The sequence below is a fragment of the Palaemon carinicauda genome, chromosome 31, assembly GCF_036898095.1.
Source record: "Palaemon carinicauda isolate YSFRI2023 chromosome 31, ASM3689809v2, whole genome shotgun sequence".
Taxonomy (NCBI): Eukaryota; Metazoa; Arthropoda; class Malacostraca; order Decapoda; family Palaemonidae; genus Palaemon; species Palaemon carinicauda.
The window spans coordinates 11,996,980-12,009,182 of NC_090755.1; the positions used below are offsets into that span (position 1 = coordinate 11,996,980).

Below are 12,203 nucleotides of genomic sequence, written 5' to 3' on the forward strand. Positions count from 1 at the left end.
TCCTTCCGCCCCGGAGCGCCTCGACAAGGTAACGGGGAGAGGGAGAACTAGGCAAAATTCTTGGTCGGTTAAGGAGGAGATCCCAGATACTCCCAAGAAAGTAGTTTGAGGTAAGTACTGTTAGGAAAAATGCAAATTACTTAAAATTTGTGATTTTAACTTGGATTTTGTGAATGGGAAAAAGTAAAAATTAGCCGCTTTATATACCTACAATGAAGGCTTATCAGAAGTACTTGGTAACTCCATGAATAGACTTCCTTAATCTCTATATCCTACTCTTGGGCATCCTGTATGACTAAGGCCCTTTATATGCAATGTCACTTTCCCCTCTATCTTCATCATTCTGTTGTTCGCTCCTTTCTCCTAACACTTGGGATTACACACGCTTCACCTGTCCTAACACATGCCCCGAAATCATATGGTTTTGTGTACAGTAGAACCTTGGTATACATGTGTAACCCAAAATGCACTTAACCCTAAAAAAATGTTCTCAAAAGAAATATAAGAATTAATTCAATGCATTTAATTTTTTTTTTTTGTATACACTCACTCATTTTTAAAGTTTTGTAATGTTATTCATAACCCTTAACATCACAATTGAAAAAAAATAAAAATTCGCAATCAAAAACAGTAATAACGCCGTGAATCAATTTACTATAATTGGTAGAAATTGAATGGAGGCTCCTACATGACAACACTCCTTCCTGCTCTGGTGGAAAGCCGGGAAGGGAGTCTGTGTCTTTTCTCACTCGAGCGGGATGATTCACTTATGTGCTGTTGTCGCTGTAGTGATGGAGGCTACCCTGTTGTAGAGCCTCCTGGACTGGCACATTGGGAGGCCATTGCCCTCTGGAGTGCTCAAAGCCCTGTGCTTGGACTGTCCACCACTCCATAACTGTTCACACTGGTTTCTTCTTGAGCACTCTCGAATGGTGTTCGTTTTTACTGAAGGATCTTGATGTTTGACTCATCTACCTCTTTCAGATTGCTTCAGCATAAATCGAGTCATGCTTCGTTCCTTTTTTCAATAATCCACGGATTATGGTATATCTTAGAAAGTTTTTTTTTTTTTCATACACAAATACAAATCATCTATCTTTAAAATGATGCAACCTACTCTTACGCATACTTCTCCCCCCTATCACCTCACCTGTATCTTCTGCCTCGTCGGTTTCCCCCAAAGAGATTGAAGTAGTAGCCACTGAAGCACAGGATGACCGACCAGACAGTCCCATGAGACCGACTGATTCATCTGCATGGTTTTTGTGTGGGGAGCAGTGCTGTACCAAAACCCTCCCCTCCCCTGCCCCTCCCATGGAAGGTGTTTTGGTATGAGTTACAGGATCTTTAGCTTCCTGATACCAGTGCTAGGTCTCATATGAGACCAAGCACAAGCACTGCTGCTCAAGAATTGGACAGCATCACTCATCCCTCTCCTGCACTAGGACATTCCTTTGGGTGCTTTGGTGACACCAGCATTACAAAGAATGTCTAGAAAATCACCAGGACATACTGGGAATGTTTCTTTCCCCTAGAATATGTTACGGTAAAGGTGTTCACATGCATGCTAACACTGCTTGGTCAGGTCAAGAGCATGCTCTTCGTCTCCTTTAGAAAGTTCCAGAGACAACAACCCAGCCTACCTGCCTTTAGTACAAGGAGGTGCTGGGTAAAGAATGGAAAATCTGGGAATATCAATGGCATGAGAGTAGGGAGTCTTTGATCATTATTCCTTTATGACCATCCAGACTGACATTAACGTCGTCCTCCAAGATTTCATCGAAGAAACTTATTTCATCAACAGAGAGGCTAGTTCCTCAGGGGTGAATCCCCAGCAATTGCTTCAGTAATATCTGAAGCAGCAGCATTCAGCAACCAGCATTCACCTTACCTTCTGGTTTTGTGTGAACTTGAATACTGGATGATCTACTCTCACAGCTGCATGACTATTGTGTGAAATCCTCGATCTTCTGTCCACAGACGTATATTGGGAGTGATTGGGTGCCCACCTGGCCATCCAATCTGTCTCGGGGATATCATCTACAGAGGAATCGCAACTCCTTTGCAATCTACCTATAGTGCATGGAGTGTTGCTACTTTCCAAAGTTGTTTATAAAGTATTCAGTACAGTAGTGTTGATGAATTGCAATACTTCCGGCTGTGGTTTATGTCAGTAAAGTGGCTTGTTTCACAGATCTTTAACTAGCAGGTGCACTCGCGAAGTTGACAGAATACTACAGCTATTTTGCAAGGTTTATCCAGGATCGAGGACAGTTTGAGGACACACATTCAGTCATCTGGGACTCAGTTTAGTGGTCAATTGTGTACCCTACATCATTGTGTGGTGGAAAAATTCCTTGCCCTTCGGATTTTTACCATCGCTCGACTAGCTCGCCATTCAGTGGAACAAGAAACTTGAAGTATTCTGCTTCTCAGTCCTAGCACGTCGGCAGAATTCGAGGACGCCCGTATTTCTTTCACGTGGCCACAAGCCAAATGGTATCCAAAATCAGCTGTTTTCTATCTTCCTTCATCTGGGAATCTTCTCCATCTTTTCAGTAAAAAATACAACAAGCCTTCAATCAAAATTTTTAATTAGGACTAATGTTAGACTCTTAGCAGGAACTAATAAGACTCATGTGGAGTGAGTGACAGTCTTGACTTCCTAGGGAACTCAAGCTGTAGGTGTCTCGTGCGGACACACTCCAGCCAGTGGGATGAGTGGCAGATAGGGGGTTTGACCCATAAGATTTGCTGAAGGTAATCATCTACTTCCTAGTTTGCAATTTGGTTTCCGTAAAGGCCTTGGAGCATGTGATGCCCCTCTTACAATCTCCAATGCTGTACCGAAATCCCTTGATTGTGGTCAGGAAGTTCGTATGATTGGCCTTGATTTTAGTGCTGCCTTTGACCGTGTTAATCATGAGGCCCTTGTTTTCAAGCTGAAACAGTTGGGAATGGGTGGGGCGTTTCTTAGCATTATTATTGATTTTTTAAGCAAGAGATCTCAAAGAGTTGTTGTTGATGGGCACCATAGTGAGTATAGGAATGTGTTATCCGGTGTTCCACAGGGTAGTGTTCTTGGCCCATTACTTTTCATACTATATACACATGACATGTGGTTTGGCCTAGAAAACAAGCTTGTTGCTTATGCAGATGATGCTACTCTCTTTGCATCAATTCCATCCCCTGAATGTAGATCTTGGGTTGGTGAATCCCTTTATAGAGATTTAGCTAAAATTAGTGCATGGTGGAAATTATGGGGTATGAAGTTGAATCCTAACAAAACTCAAAGTATGATTGTAAGTAGGTCAAGGACGGTGGCTCCTCAACATACGGATCTCAGTATTGATAATGTTTCTTTAAATTTGTATGACTTAAAATTTTAGGTCTGTGTCTTCTTCAATTGCATAAAAAATTGGCTTATTGAGAAAGTCTTACAAGATTTTCGGTGATCAATCTATTCTGAAGAAGTGTTTTAATTCTTTCATTCTACCTTGTTTTGAGTATTGTTCTCCTGTCTGGTGTTCAGCTGCTGATTCTCATCTTAATTTGTTGGACAGAAACTTACGGTCTATTAAATTTCTTATTCCTGATCTAGATATTAATCTTTGGCACCGTTGTTCAATTAGTTCATTATGCATGTTGCATAAGATTTTTCATAACTCTGACCATCCTTTACATTCAGATCTCCCTGGACAATTCTATCCTGTTCGTAGTACTAGGCAGGCAGTTGATTCTAATAGCCAGGCCTTCTCCATCATGAGGCTCAATACTACACAGTATTCTAGATTTTTTATTCCAGCTGTTACCAAGTTGTGGAATGATCTTCCTAATCGGGTAGTTGAATCAGTAGAACTTAGAAAGTTCAAAGTTGGAGCAAATGTTTTTATGTTGACCATGCTGACATGAGTCTTTTTATTGTTTATATATGACATATCTGTTTTTGACGTTGTTAATAGTTTATATAGGACATCTGTTTTGACGCTGTTACTGTTTTTAGAATGATATATTGTTAATTTATTCTCATCATTTATTTATTTCCTTATTTCCTTTCCTCATTGGGCTATTTTTCCCTGTTGGAGCCCTTGGGCTTCTAGCATCTTGCTTTTCCAACTAGGGTTGTAGCTTGGCTTGTAATAATAATAATAATACTGTAGTATCCTAGCCATGACGGAGTAGGAAATTGCATAACTTTTTCTATGTCACAATTCATTCTGAGGAATAGAAGAACATCTCAATTTTGGTTGAGGCATTTGTAGCCAAGGCTTAGATATCAACTGTTCAAAATCCTACCAAAAGTGCTTAGCTTAGACCAGGATGTCTCACCTTCCTGTCCTGAGAAGGAATCACTTCTCTCCCTATGCCAATGGAAGGAATAAGAGAACAAACCTGAAACAGCCAGAAGGCTTCATGGGACAATCGGCCGTGCTTTTCCTGCAAGCAAGGAAATAAAAGAACTGTCCTGTTTTAGAGTACATGAAGTTAAGACTTATTGGGTCTATCCCTCTATCCCAGTTTTCAAGAAGATCCTGTCTGGGCGTAATTTTTAAAGATAGAGTTTAGGGGAAACGACAGACTACCTTTATTGCCCCTTACCTACGGAAGTATACCTGTATCCTTGGCCAGTGGTACATGCTAAACAGATCATGCAGCAAACCTAGCTCTTTCACAGATCATGCAGCAAACCTAGCTCTTTCACAGATCAAGATCTCATCATCTTATATAGTGGTAAAAAATGGGAGGTAAGATTGACTGACCCTCTTTACCTCTTCGGGCTTCCCGTTCCTTAGGATACAGCAGTCACTCGGTTATTTGCTAGACCAGACGCTAGGTGTAGGTAGGTTGCATGATCGAGTAACACCTCTCAATAACTAAAGTTTTGGTTAGGAGTAATTCCTCTCATTCCAGATGAGAGGATGGCAAATGTATTCAAATCGTTTCCTCATAAATGACAATACATTCAAACATATCTTCCACATGGATATAGGTTCTTCCTTGACTGTCTTATCAGTTCCTGGTATTTACTGCCTAGTCTAACACCTACCTTGAATCTTCATGTCCAGATTGTTAGAAGGTTGACACGAGCAATCGTATTCTGCTTCCCTGTCACAGTCTGTCGGCAGCATTTGAGGATGCCTTCTAACATAACAGGAATTTAGACACGCATTTTTCCATCCAATTTATATGGCATTTACTGTACTTCCATAAGGCAATTTGCTCTTCTACCTGAATTCATTTAACTCAATTACCCCTGTTTTCAGCCAACTTAAGACTTCACTATTCATCATTTGTATACCACTTTGACAATCTTTTTTGTGTTGTAACTGTACTTCAACGGTTACGTATTTCCATCATTAACCCCCCTTTCCTATTATACCCACTAATAGTCCCTGCAACATCAGTGAACCCGTCCACGAATATTGCATACTCGTGTAATAATTAATTTGAATTTCACGAATCATTTATTGAAAAAGGAAGTTTGTACTATGCATTAAACACAATCCGAGTTTGTATAGTTATAGTACTAGCTTCTAACATTGAATTAGTAATACTAACTGTAACTTGCAAATGAAATACAGTACTCTGTAAAGAAAAAGGGGCTTTAAAATAAATCAATATTCAGTCCTTCAGCCTTTCATTCCATTTATATGGTTTGCATGAAGAATTATATAGCTTCTGCTTTACTCTGAATGATTGTATAGATGTGTGTGTATTTGGTAGTTTAGGACGAGTGTCAAAGTCATAAATGAACTACTGTATGTCGAACCAACGTAAAAATCGGTATTACTGTACTACTGTATAACTAAAAGATCTTTTATAGCAAAAAAAATTATTGGAAAAGTGAGTCTTGAGAGAACAGAAATGGAGAGACGGGCTGTAGCGTAGAGGAATTAAAATAAGATCAGCTACTTCACTGGTAAATATTATCAAGACCAGTCTCTTATATTACTTATGGCGCAGGAACATCGGTACTTTCAAGGAAAATTAAGATTTTGAGATATCGTGGAATATTAGATTCACGGCTGTCGTACAGTGGGGATGATTGTATCGTCCATTATGATAAATAAGGAATTGGCTGAGAGATGTGGTGTCTAGCTCCTAATTCAAAGATTGAGATGGGTTGAAGTTATGAGAAAGGATAAAGAATGGCTGGTCAAAAGTTGTTGATGTGGAGGAGTGGGATCTGAACACCTGTAGGAAAGACCAAGAAACATTGAAGGAAAGTAATACAGGAAGACTTAAACTGGACAAGACAATTCAGCAAAACAGGAGTACAGGACAGCAGAGAGAACTATTTCCCTTATATCCCCCTATAAAGAGAGAAGCTAGAATACTAGCTATTCTATATCAATTGCTTGAACTATTAATTATATGTTGTATCAGTTTTCCTTACACATGCTGGTAACGTCACCAGTTTAACACTGAGGACAACTCTAGAACTGTTGAAGAAATCATACAAAAATTCAGCCTTTGAGGGATTCACCTCCAGAAAATGCTGATTTATATCTATCATTAAGGCTTGGGGAAATTGTGTATTTTTACTAGCTACGCTACAACCCCAGTTGGAAAAGCAGGATGCTATAAGCACAAGGGCCCCAACAGGGAAAAATCTAGCCCAGTGAAGAAAGTAATTAAGGAAATAAAAAAACTAGAAGAGAAGTAATGAACAATTGGAATAAGTGATTTAAAAGTAGATCTAGCCTCTATAAACTATAAGAACAAGAGGAAGAGAAATGAGTTAGAATAGCATGCCTGAGTGTACCCTCAAGCAAGAAAACTCAAACCCATGAGAGTGGTAGACCAAGACTAGAGAATAATGGTTTGATTTTGTAGTGTCCTCCTCGAAGAGCTGCTAGAGTCTCTTCTACCCTTACCAAGAGGAAAGTAGCCACTGGACAATTACAGTGCAGTAGTTACCCACTTGAGCAAAGAAGAATTGTTTTATAATCTCAGTGCTGTGAGGTGAATGAGGACAGAGGAGAATCTGTGAAGAATAGGCCAGGCCCTTTTTGTCGGTGTATGTGTAAGTAAAGAAAAAATGAGCTGTAACCAGAGAGAAGGATCCAATAATGGCAAAAATATTAATTTAGTGCTGAGACTACTGTATAGACCGGACTGTGTAAGGTTTGAAATCTTACCTTAAAAAAGTGCATTAATATTTACAAAGCTGCTGAGATCAAATAATGATAAATTCAAATATACAGCTACAATTTTTTTTTAAGTAAAACTTATTTCAAAGAAAGAAAAATGCTCAGGAATTTGTGGAAATCATCTGTCCTGAGAGTAACAAGAGAAGTACTGAAGAATTTCTAATTATAGAATAAAACTACTTCTATAAAGTCATGGGGATTATATCTTAAAATTAGTAACCCTTGAATGGCAATTCTATTGGAGTTAAGAAACAAGTGGTGATGAAGAAATACAGCACAGAAGAAAAAGTCGTGGAAACTAAACTTTTCCCTCAGCTCCTTGGTCCAAATGACTGTGAGATGACCTAATAAGACCGCTGCCTTTGTCTTGATTGAAGACTCAGGAGACGAAGGACAAGGCCTTTTTATCAATGGCACTTAAGTAAATTTAATCAGCCGCTGCTACCAGACAAAAAAACGTATGCCAAGTGTGACCGTAGTTCTGAACATGTTAAAAGCAAAGAACTTGAAGTTCACTATCTTAAGATTATATGATATACAGTAGTAACAACACTAAACAGTACAGACAATTTAGAATAGAAATGAATGAAAACCAGGAACTATCAATAAAACCAGAAAAACGTATTTGTAGGAACTTGCTGATGACAATTTACCTATAACACAGTTCTAGTACAAGGAAATCAAAATAGTTGTCAATTAGGTTTTGTGTCGAACAAACCTAGTTGGGAATCTATAAAACAACTCGAAAGTAGTACCCTGGGTTACCAGTTAAATTAGTTTTGGGAGCGAGCTTGCATCCGAAAACACTTGTATCCTAAAATAATTTTTTTTCTTGATAAATAAAGAAAATTCATTGCATACTATGTGTCCACAAATACTGGTTCACACTAATTTAAAAAATTATTGCACAAATTAAAACTCCTAACATCAGTAATCGAGAAAAATTAATAATTCACAATAATAAATAGAAGTAATCGATAAATTAACTCGCACATTACCTTTGAGAAGAGTGTGGCTGGCTTGAGGGAGATGGATTTACTGCTTAAGAGGAGAACCCCCTTCCATGATAACTCCTGTTGAAATATTGGGAATTCTCTCTTTTAAGAAATGTTCACCATCACGAACAGATTCACATTTGGTCACATTTTATTATTTTTTATTATGAACTTACATAAAGATGATTTCTCTTACCTTCTCTTTAAAATATCATGAAAGGAAAGACATTGCATTGTCGGTAAATAGATTCGCTACTCTCCCTGACGAAGCCTTATTTTGGGGGAACACCGCAGGAGTGTGTTGTGGACATCGGGGGATAGTTTTGTAGATACTTGTCCACAGAAAATGCCCATTACAGGCCAAAGTTTTTGCTCACAGGCCGATGCAACACTTGTAACCCAAAACAACATTCATTAAAAAATTATGCTCGTATTCCAATTAACTTGTATTTAAACTTACTCGTAAACCGATGATCTACTGTAGATATTCTTTGCTATGAAAATTAACCCCTTTTAATACCATTGCCCCAAATCATAACAATATACATTATTTGAAACTAGATTTATAAACCTAAATGAGGTTTGATATGTGATTTATGTTCGGTATTTGTCTCAGTATAGATACATTAGATAAGTTTGTTGTGCAATGTTTATTAGAGAGGTACTAAACTTTAGCTCTAGGTTCAAACCAATGAATCATTTTCCGTTTATGTTCGGTATTTGTCTCAGTATAGATACATTAGATAAGTTTGTTGTGCAATGTTTATTAGAGAGGTACTAAACTTTAGCTCTAGGTTCAAACCAATGAATCATTTTCCGTGTAAAAGTATTACAGTATTGATTTAGTTAAACCTGTATTGCATATTATGATTAATGACTGTTCTGATTTACTGTGTTAATGTACTTTGTTTATTAAGTTTCCATGTCACATGCTGGTCATGGTTTGGCTTTATTTACTTAGGGGAGTGTGTCACTTTATAGGATAATGAATTAGCGATTATTATTCTTACTATTATTACTTACTGTATTATTCTTGTAAGCATCTCAAAATTAAATTCATCAATCACTGCCTGATGTTTGATTTTACTCTTCATTCTCAAATATACGTCAACAAATTAAATTAGTCCTCATTGCCTGCGCTTGCAAGTTCAAAGCTAGGCCGAATTCCAGTGAATGCCAAGTTTATTAACGAGTATTAGGATCAGAAATTATTTTTAGGGGCATTTGAGAAACCATCGCAGAATACCATAGCCCTTTTCTTTTTATAGTGGATGTAGTTCCTTAGATCACTTGGAAATAAAAATTATACCCATCTCTAAGGGATACCATACGAATCTACATTTACTCTTTAGTAATATGCTACACATGTCCAGTTCTTCCACTGCTTGATTTTTGCTGTCAGAGTTCATGTAATTTTAATGGTGCTTAAGGGAATTTTAATATATGCCAAGAAGAATGCCATTGTTTTTTTAATCTTCGGAAGGACTTCAATCTTTGATTTTTTTATTCTAACATTAAATTTAGAAGTATTGGAATCAATTCTTTTGGTAAACCAAGAGTTCAGATAAATTCACGTCTGATGGGTAGATGTGCGTGTTGGAGTTGCTGGTAATGAAATGGCGTATAGACTGTAAAAATTTCCATTATTAATGGCGATGAAACTTAGCAACTTGGGCAGTTCTTTCTTGAAGGCATAGTAATACGAAAATTAGATGGGAGACAGCCATCTAATGCATTGAATTTTAGACGGCTATGTTACCCCAGTCTGTTAGTTGTAACTGCTCGGCCCCCTTTACTGAGCTATCTGTTGGTCGAATGCCACAGTTGTGGAGACTTAATAATTGTTTTCTCTTTAGTGCTGAGATGGTAATATGTATTTTTTATCAAATTGAATTGGAGTAGTATTTGTTTTTTACGGTGTTTTGAGGAGTTTGTCCTCTTTATTAAATTGAGATTTTTATTAAGTTTATAAGTGCAGTTTCATAGCCTAACCCTGCCTAGTCTCCATGTGTCTTAACTAACAATAAAAAATAAACGCCAGTTGAATTGAATACAAAACATCAAGAAGTGTAAAATTATGTTAACCTTCCCCAGAGTAGGAGACCAGTTTAAAAAAGAAAGAGAAGTAAAGAATAAACTGTAAAAGGAGACTATCAAAATATAAAACAAATTATGATAAACAATAAAGTTAGCAAACAAAACATCCTGTATCACAGTTGAGAACTTCGTCCCAGTTGGCTAACGTACCCAAAAGCAACATGCTTACTGTATTTGCAAGCAAGTACCATAACTTCACTATTACACAAGTTAGTTTGGGTTATGCCTAACCAAAATCCTAGCACAGTCAAAATACTGTAGTAACAACTTTTTAGTTACGGTATATGAAACTTTTGAAAGTATTTGTGTTATAACTTTGAATGGTATATTTATTTTTCAATATTAAACTTAGCCGGTGATCATATAAGCTGCAACTCTGTTGCTCGACAGAAAAACCTACGGTCAAAATACGCCAGCGATCGCTATGCAGGTGGGGGTGTACATCAACAGCGCCATCTGTCGAGCAGGTACTTAGTACTCCAAGTAAACGAGAACCAATTTTCTCTCTGTCGGGCTACCGGCAAGACCTACTAATACGCTGTTACTAACTGGATTTGTTTTCACAACTATTTGGTGAAGTACACTATTCTAGTTTTGAGCTTTCGCTATGCAGGGGTTTTATCTTCATCTCAAAACTTGAACTCGTTTTGGATAGATTTAATTATGGTGACAAAGAGAGTATGGACTCTCACTTTTAAATGGCCGATCCTTCCCTTAGACGGAAGTGTGTTTAGGTTTTTAGTAACGCAGTGCGTCAACCTCAGCAACCCGGTAGGGTGTTGACTGCACAACCCAGACAGTCTAGACAGTTTCGGGTTGACGCTGTACTTCCTCGCGCACCCATGGTTGTTGACAGTTCACAAACTGTGCAGCAGTGCCATGATATTGCGTCCGGCTCCGTCACGCATCCACCAGTGCGACCGGATTCAGCGAGTCAGACGTTGCCCACTCCGTTGCCGTTTCCTCATCAGTTTCGGATGAGGAACCCTCTGATGAGGACGTTGCTGAACAAGACGATCAGCCCCCAGCCCTGCTATCCATCCAGAAGATGCTGAAGAAGGAACGCTGCCCAGTCAGGCTGTGGATGAGTCTGGTAGGGACACTGTCATCCGTGGATCAATTTGTGTCACTAGGAAGACTACTCCTCCGTCCTCTTCTATACCATCTAGCTTTTCACTGGAAAAAGGACAAGACGCTAGAAGCGGTCTCGATCCCGGTTTCCGGAAAGATAAAGTCTTGTCTGACTTGGTGAAAGGACTATATCAACCTTAGAGAGGGTCTTCCCCTGACTGTTAGAGAGGGTCTTCCCCTGACTGTTCAGACTCCCAACCACGTTCTCTTCTCGGACGCATCGGACGTAGGCTGGGGTGCGACATTAGACGGTAGGGAATGCTCGGGATTATGGAACTCGAGTCAAAGGACAATGCATTTCAACTGCAAGGAGCTACTGGCAGTACGTCTGACCTGGAAAAGCTTCAGGTCTCTCCTTCAAGGCAAAGTGGTGGAGGTGAACTCGGACAACACCACGGCTTTGGCGTACATCTCCAAGCAAGGAGGGACCTACTCTCTGACATTGTACGAGATCGCAAGGGACCTCCTCACCTGGTCAAAAGGTCTAGACATATCACTAGTAACGAGGTTCATCCAAGGCAACTTGAATGTCATGGCAGATTGTCTCATTCGGAAGGGACAAATAATTCCAACTGAATGGACCCTCCACAAGGATGTATGCAAGAGACTTTGGGCCACCTGGGGCCAGCCAACCATAGATCTCTTCGCAACCTCGATGACCAAGAGGCTCCCAATATTTTGCTCACCAATCCCGGACCCAGCAGCAGTTCATATAGATGCCTTTCTACTAGATTGGTCACATCTAGATCTATATGCATTCCCTCCGTTCAAGATTGTCAACAAGGTACTGCAGAAGTTCGCCTCTCACGAAGGGACAAGGTTGACG

The 12,203-nt window shown here is 39.0% G+C and overlaps 1 protein-coding gene and 1 long non-coding RNA gene across 18 annotated transcripts in view; one reads left to right on the forward strand and one right to left on the reverse strand.

The window, feature by feature from the left end:
* The window catches only part of LOC137624289 (zinc finger and BTB domain-containing protein 7C-like), a 175,020-nt gene that overhangs the window by 68,531 nt on the left and 94,286 nt on the right, over positions 1-12,203 (forward strand). The gene's annotated exons all lie outside the window — the stretch shown is intronic.
* The window catches only part of LOC137624291 (uncharacterized), a 195,575-nt gene that overhangs the window by 26,844 nt on the left and 156,528 nt on the right, over positions 1-12,203 (reverse strand). For 2 of the 3 annotated variants that reach the window (XR_011040706.1, XR_011040708.1), the window contains exon 3: positions 8,153-8,227. The exons of the other annotated variant lie outside the window; for it this stretch is intronic. This is a non-coding gene — a long non-coding RNA (uncharacterized lncRNA). The remainder of the gene's footprint in view (positions 1-8,152; positions 8,228-12,203) is intronic. 3 annotated transcript variants of the gene reach the window in all.